Raw genomic sequence first — 8,037 nt, 5'->3', positions numbered from 1 at the left:
GCTTTGTTGTAATGTCTTTGTCATGTTTGCTCTTTCATTCAGGGTCATTGATTGTGTCTTGTTGACTGTCTGGTTTTGTCAGAACTTGTTTTTGTGTCCTTTAATGTTTTTCTCCACAACCCATTCCTGTTTATTTTGATCCACTATCTGTCTGTGCAAATTGTACTTTGACATGTGCTTTAACTAAATGAAGCAGCCCTTGTATCCAGTCGCATTTACACCGGGACACTTTCAGCCCACTTACAGCACTTTTACTGTAATTTAACTGTAGCTAAAAGCCTCGTTTAGAATCATTGTTGTAATGACTTCTCCATTATGCGAAGGCTGTGCACAAGAGTCACAACAACTGCCGCCATCTGTCAAAATGAAATAAGAGACGGTGGGTTTGTTAACCCTTTCAACAGTCTCATATAGCATTTTGAAATGAACACATTTTAAATACTACTGCCTGTGTGCTGTTGATACAATTTATGTGAACATTGTGGGGCAGTTGCTCTGTCATCAGCTTAGGGCTGTACCGAGTACCGTTTTTTGAGCTTCGAAGCTTCGGTGCTTTTCAACAGCGAATATTTAAAGTGGCGGCGGCAACAGCGGTCGGGGAAACCAACATTTCCGACCGCATCTGAAGGCAGCTTTATTTCATGGAAAAAGACAGAAAGAAAAGAGACAAACAAGAGATGAAGCGACTGCTTTGTTGTCACCTGTTGTTGCACATACTCCTGGGCAGTTCAGTGCTTGTGTTAAATCTTTTACATTCATAGTGTTTCAAACTTCTTTGTAGCAGCAATAGAGGCAGTGATGTTCCCTGTAACTGTAACGTCACGCCGCGATACAGACTAGCTAAGTCTTATAGCCAGTTACATGATTGTCCACCGGAGATTGATGTCGGGTTGCTTTTTTTTTTCCAAAAGTTGAATCAGACTTACCTTTTTGCTGCAGGCATTCAAATCAAACAGAAAGACCTGCATTATGCTCTGCATCAGCCAACCTGCTTGCTCACAGCGAGGGACAACTAATCACTCAATGAAATCCCGACAGCTGTCCTGACTCCTAAATAGTGGAATGAGCTCCCTATTAACATCAGGATGGACAAAAGCCTACGTATCCTATGCCGTAGGCCAAAAACACATCTCTTCCGACTGCACCTTGGATGACGATGAAGAAAAAATAACAAAAAAGAAATAACAGCTGCACTTTCATATTGCTCTTTTTAGTTTGGCTTATTTAAAGTGATAGTTCGGAGTAATTTCACCCTAGGGTCCGTTGCACCATGACCTCGAGCCAAACACCCCCCCAGAAGCTTTTTTTACCTGGGTCGAACATTGGGAGAGTTAGCGTAGTGTAGCGTTATCAGCTGAATAGCTTAGCGCAGGGGCTAATGGAACCGAAGTGTCTCTTAACATTACCCCACTAATAATGCCCGAAATGATACCAAACGTCTACAGTAGTACAAATAGGTTATGCACTCATAAAACGATGGATTGGAAAGTTTGTAAGTACACCAGAAGTTTATGTAAATAACACTTGCCTGCTGGCTTCTGCTCTCTGCTGTTGTTGTTGCTGCTCTAAGACGAGTGCTTAGGGACGACTACAAATTACAACACCGAAAAGAGATGCAACAAAAATATTTTTTAATTTAACTTATTTTTTAAAGTAAGTATTGTAGAATAACTAGCAGGAGACAAGTTATAATTGAGGTAAGTTTGGAGACATTACCTTATTTAATCATTAAATTAATAAATATTTTTGTTGCATCTCTTTTCGATGTTGTAATTTGTAGACGGCCCTAAGCACTCTTACTGCCCGGTAGTAACAGCAGCAGCAGTAGAGAGCAGAAGCCAGCAGGCAGCAGGCAAGTGTTCATAAACTTCTGGTGTACTTACAAACTTTACAATCCATCGTTTTATGAGCATTATTTGATGAGTTGGGATTGAGGACGGTTTGAGAGGTCACTAACTGAAACCTGCTGCAGACCTGAGGGGAGTACTACCAAAAAGCCATGGTTTTCAGTGTTACGAAGGTGGCTTGCTTTTTACCTGGCTAGATCGCCGTGGCAACTTATGCTACACGGCTAACTTGAGGCCTGTACTACGAAGCAAGATCAACATGGCCTGGATTTCTTTCAGTAATCCGGCTTCACCTAACCTAACAACCGCGGTCCCGCATAAACTGTACTACGACGCTGGTTATCAACTAGTTCAGTCAACTCAAGGTTTCCCAATCCAGCGGCGCGTGCGTTCACATAAAAGAGGCGGGGTTTGCGCACCACGACCAATCGCAAACATCTACCAGAGCAGCATATTTTAAACAAGAAGAGCAAACTATAATTCTACATAAATATGAAGAACACAGACACGGTTTTACAGTCATAACGCAATACAGTCGCTGCTTCCTAAAACAGGAAGGAAAGCTGGCAAAAAAATTTTTTAAATAGCCGACGCTGTAGATGTTTAAATCACAACGCTTATTAATATCACTTCCTCATCAGTCAGGACCATGATCTGACCATAATTACACTTGTGCTTTCCATAAAGTGTCGTTGCTTTAGCCTATAATTTCAGTTGCAACCCTGGCAGTGGGAAGCGATCGTGAGAGCAAATAAAAAATATAAAAACATAATTCAAACCGATGTGCGCATTGGCGACACACGGCTCAAGAAGCCGATATTTAATTCCCTCCCATTAAAATATATATATTTCATACAAATACCAATCAGGGAATGTTAACGGGGTTGTCGATCTCTAAATGAGCGCACCTCTCTCTCTCTCTCTCTCTCTCTCTCTCTCTCTCTCTCTCTCTCTCTTTCTCTCTCTCTCTCTCTCTCTGCACCGAGCTCCGCCTGATCTTCTAAGAACGGTGAAGCCGTTATCAATCGAGTATTGATTGGTCAGTAGGCGGTGCTTTAACACCGGTTGATCTCTGATCTCCGACTTAACCTGCTCCCGACCAGGTTAGGTGTTCAGCATGAGTTACCACGGCGATTGAACCCGATAACAACTAATTCACCTTCGTAGTACAGAAAATCCTGGGTTGAACCTGAAGTTAGCTCGTTAATGCCAAATCCTGCTTCGTAGTACAGGCCTCAGGTCTGGACCAGTTTTTGTCGGCTAAAAAGTCTTTCACCAATCAACTGAAAACAGCATACTCTATAGTCAGTATTCAATCTATGAGCAACATGGAACAGTGTCAAACCTAAATGCACTTCTTGAGTTTAATGTTTAAATCTGCTGCATCAAGTTTAAAGTGCTCATATTATGCCTTTTGGCTTTTTCCCTTACCTTTCTTGTGTTATATATCTTTTTGTGCACGTTATAGGTTTACAAAGTGAAAAAGCCCAAAGTCTTCAAACTTACCATCTTCCAGACAAAACACTGTTCACCAACTGCTCCAAACAGCTCTATTGTAGTCCAGCCTTTACTTCCGTGACAAACATGCGTCACTTTGTAACACACGTTATAATGCTCGCCTAGCTGCTAGCGTGGCACGCCCTCATACTCTGCAACTGACTAGCTAGCAGTACTTACTGTGCATGTGCGTCTCCCAACAAAGATGGTACAGAAGTGAGATGTCTCACTCTGTAGCTAAAACAGAGAGCTCAACACACAGGGTGAAAAGAGGAGCTATAGCAATGTACATGATAACAAATATATGGTGTTTTCTGAAAATTAAACCACATAAACCTATTCTGGTACAACCTCTAAATACAATTATGAACCTGAAAATTAGCATAATATTAGCACTTTAAAGCTGTAGAATGAGTAGCTGTCACATTAGAAATAAATGGGCGGCATTTAACCAAAACAATGTTTTTCTAAACATAACCAAGTAATTTTTGTGCCTAAACATAACCAAACTGCGACGTGTTCAAAATCGCAACCATTTTATTTTCCTGCCACTGCTAGGGCCGCTAATTTATGAAAGGCTCCTGTGGGTCGTATTAGAGGGTAGAAACAAACAACCTATATCGTCAAATGGTTTTGAGGACTTGTTGATAATATTAGACAAATACAGAGAAGTTAAACACATAATCCAGGCGAAAAGCAACAAATTTACAGCTGCCAAATGCAGGAAAGATAGCTGACACTATGTAAGGTTTGGATGTCCAAGAATCACACATCAGGCAGGATGGTTAAGGATGTTTTAATCCAACCAGCATGGCACAGTGAACACTCACATACAGGTAGCAGGGACAACAACAACAGACTTCCTGTCTAACAACTACAGTACTTCCTGTCTAACAACAGGAATTCAACAAGTCAAATTACTCACAGCACCACCTAGTGGTGTAATCTGGAATATGCATGGTAGGTAAACAACATCCCCCCTTTACTTAAACAACTTGTCTTCCTCTCACGGACGGAATTAAGAACCAACATCTTTTAGCTATAAGGTTTCAATACCCAAGGCAAAATCAAAATATAAGTTGCAACACGAACTGTTCTAATAACCTGAGAAAATTATTTTAACACTAGGCTGCTATACCGGTTCTAATAAAGATACATTGGCATTGAAGGACTGACCAAAAGATGTCTACTATGACTTAAAGGCAATTTCCTTAAACCAAGTATCACAGTCCAAACATTTAATGTTAATTCTTTATGTCTCATAATCCTTGAGCCAACCTGGTGGCTTATGTGCTCTGGCAGGAAGGTCTCTTGCTTCTTGGTCATTTCCTGGCTCAGCTGGATTGTCAGGACCAGTCTTTGGCTGAGCAAGAACCTCTGGAAGCCTGATGGGTACAGAGGCCAGATGGGAAGCATGCCAGGTTTTACCATCATCCAAGATGTAGGTGCTGGGACCCACTTGCCTCTTAATCTTGATGGGTGCAGAGAATTTCTGATGTCCCTTTGGAACATGCACTGGTTTTCGCACTCTCACTCTATCCCCTTCTTTGAAAACAGGAGTGTGTGCTCCCCGTCTTGCATCACAGTACTGTTTCATGTGAGATTGGCGAAGGGAAACTCTGTGACGCACGTCACCGTCATGAGCTGTCGCAACCGGAGGGGTGAGAACATTGAGCTTAGTTCTCATTTTTCGGCCATGCATGACTTCAAATGGCGATGCGTTGGTCATGGCATGAGGTGTGGCACGATATGCCTGAAGGAACTCAGTTGTTGCAGGTTTCCACGGCTTATTCTGGAGGATTGCAGCTTGGATACAGCCTTTAAAAACTCTGTTGAATCTCTCTATGGCACCATTGGAGGAGGGATAGTACACAGACGAATGGACAAGTGTGATTCCCCGGTCTTTGAGGAATGCAGAGAAAGCAGCAGCTGTAAACTGTGGCCCGTGATCCGTGACCACAGATTCTGGGTTACCGTAGCAGCTGAAGAGACTTCTGAGAAATCCAAGCACTGTCTCAGTAGTAACAGATGATGCAAAAGTGACTTCTGGCCACTTTGAGTAATAATCAGTGAGGGTGATTGCAAACTTGCAGTCCCATGTTGCAGTTTCAAATGGTCCAACAATATCTATTCCCAGCTTACGCCATGGGCCCTCAGGTAAGGGTACAGGCTGCAACAGTGCCTCAAAAACTCTTGCTGACTTGTCTGATCTTTGACACAGTGAACAGGCACAAATCTCAGAACGAACCAGTGCGTCCATGCCTGGGAACCAGTAAAACTCACGCAGTCTCTGTTTTGTCCACACAATGCCTTGATGACCTTCATGTGTCAGGGAAATGAGCGTGCTGCGCAAGGAGACAGGCACAACTAGGCGTGACCCTCAAAACACCAAGTTGTCCTTCACACTCACTTCATGCCTAATCTTGAAGTGTGGCTGAAGTACTGGATTCACCGTCTTCCCAGAAAGAAGCCACTTCTGGCTAATTTGCTGACGCAGAGAAGCAAGTTCGGAGCAGGAAGAGGAAGCATTTTCAAACTCACCAGCAGTCACTGAGATAGGGGCCGTTGACAACAAGGCCACCAACTCAGGTTCCATGTCTGCAGTAAGAGGAGAAGCAGCAGGCAGAGGTAAGCGTGAGAGACAATCAGCTGTATGGTTCAATGTTCCGGCACGGTATACGACATCATATGTGAAACAGAGGAGACGAGCAGACCATCGTGCAATACGTGTCCCTCCTCGATCAACCCCCTCCACAGCCCAGACACAGGCAAGGGCTTCCTTCTCAACTGTTGAGTATCGTCTCTCAGCCGGCGTCAGTGTCCTTGACGCGAATGCCACCGTGCGTTCCGTGTGATCTGGATGCAGCTGTGTGAACACAGCACCCAGGCCATAATCTGATGCATCTGTTGAAATTATTGTTGGAAAGTCCGGGATGAATAAAGCAAGTGCAGGGCTGTCGACGAGCAGCTGTTTCACTGCAAGGAAGCACTTCTGAGCCTTATCAGTCCATTCAAATATGGCGTCTTGACGCAGACAGGCGCGGAGTGGCTCTACAACTGTGGCATAGTTTGGTATAAATTTCCCATACCTAGACAGCATATCTAGGAACGAGCAAAGGCTAGCAGCGTCTTTGGGAGGAGGGGCCTGTGTGATCGCTTGCAAATGCTCTGTGTCAGGTTTGATTCCGTCAGCGGTCACCAGGTGTCCCAAAAACTTCAGACTTGATTGACGAAAGTGACATTTCTTTTCATTAAGCTGTAAGCCTGCTTGTTTGAGTCGTTGCAATACAGTTTCCAGAGCAGTGTCATGCTCTTGTGCTGTGCGCCCATAGCAGATAATGTCATCCAAATAGTTCTGTACATTTGACACACCTCTCAGTACTGTGGCCATCAGCTTTTGGAATGCAGCAGAAGCTGATGCAAGGCCATAGGGAACTCTGCAAAACCGTAACAGCCCTTCATGTGTGATGAAAGCTGTTAAATCCCGACTCTCGGGATGAAGCGGTACTTGGTGATATGCACTTTCCAGATCTATGGTTGAAAACAAGGTAGCTCCTGTCAGTGTGGTGAGCAGTTCCTTAGGGTGACTGTCTATGATGATTGCCTTGTTGGGCTCACGAAGATCTACACACATTCGAATTCCTCCAGTCTTCTTCTGTGTGACCACTATTGGCGATACCCAAGGAGAAGAGTCAATGCGCTCTATCACACGAGCTGAGAGGAGACGGTTCAGCACTTCTGACACAGCAGCTTTTGATGCACAGGAACAGCAGTTTGTGAAATCTTCACCTGATGCATGAAGCCTATAGCACACCCTATCGTTATTGGTGCGGCTGGATGTGTGGTCAGATGCCCCACTGACACTGTGGATGGTGGAGGAGAGATTGATGTAGATGGTTGGTACACAGTATTGCCCTCGATGCGCAGGTGAAGAGCAGATATTAGATCCATGCCCATGAGTGCAGTCCCTGAGTCCACAACATAGAAGTTGGCGGAACCTTTAACGCCATCCATATGAACGGTTTCTTGCATACAGCCCAGCACGTTGATAGGTGTTCTCGAGTATGTCACCAGATGAACAGAAGACTGTTGGAGAGGAGCTTCCTTGAAATGTTCCTCATAAATACATCTGGGTAAGACTGAAACTGAAGCACCAGTGTCCACGGTTAATTTCACTGTCTTCACAATCTGTGCACCTTGAATGTCCACTGTACATTGTATCTTATCAGGAGTATCTGTTCCTTCCACAAGCAGAAGTGTATATTCAGGCACTTCAACCTCTTTCACTGAATGAGTCTGCATAGACTGGCAAACGCGTGCAAAATGTCCTTTTTTACTGCAATTCCTGCAGGTTGCTTTTGCTGCTTGGCATTCACGCGAATTAGCAAGGTGTTTATCTGAACCACAGCGGAAGCAGGCACGTGTCAAGGAAGCTCAGGTAGATCTTGGAGCTGATCTTGCAGTGAAACCTTGGCACCACTTTGTAGTGGTGCCCTTGTGTTGTGGTCTTTGTCTGCGCTCTGCACTTTTGGTCTGGACCACTTGTACAGGTAAATGCTGGTCACCTGCCATAGCTTTAGCTTGCTGGGTTGCTAATTCAACTTGAGTGGCTATAGTAATGGCTTCAGTCAATGTGAGGTACTCGCTGTCTCAATTACTTTTATTTCTTGTGACAAAATGAACATGTTTCAGC

The sequence above is a fragment of the Perca fluviatilis genome, chromosome 20 (assembly GCF_010015445.1).
Source record: "Perca fluviatilis chromosome 20, GENO_Pfluv_1.0, whole genome shotgun sequence".
Taxonomy (NCBI): domain Eukaryota; kingdom Metazoa; phylum Chordata; class Actinopteri; order Perciformes; family Percidae; genus Perca; species Perca fluviatilis.
The sequence above is the reverse complement of the archived record's forward strand: the minus strand, read 5'-3'. Positions refer to the sequence as shown.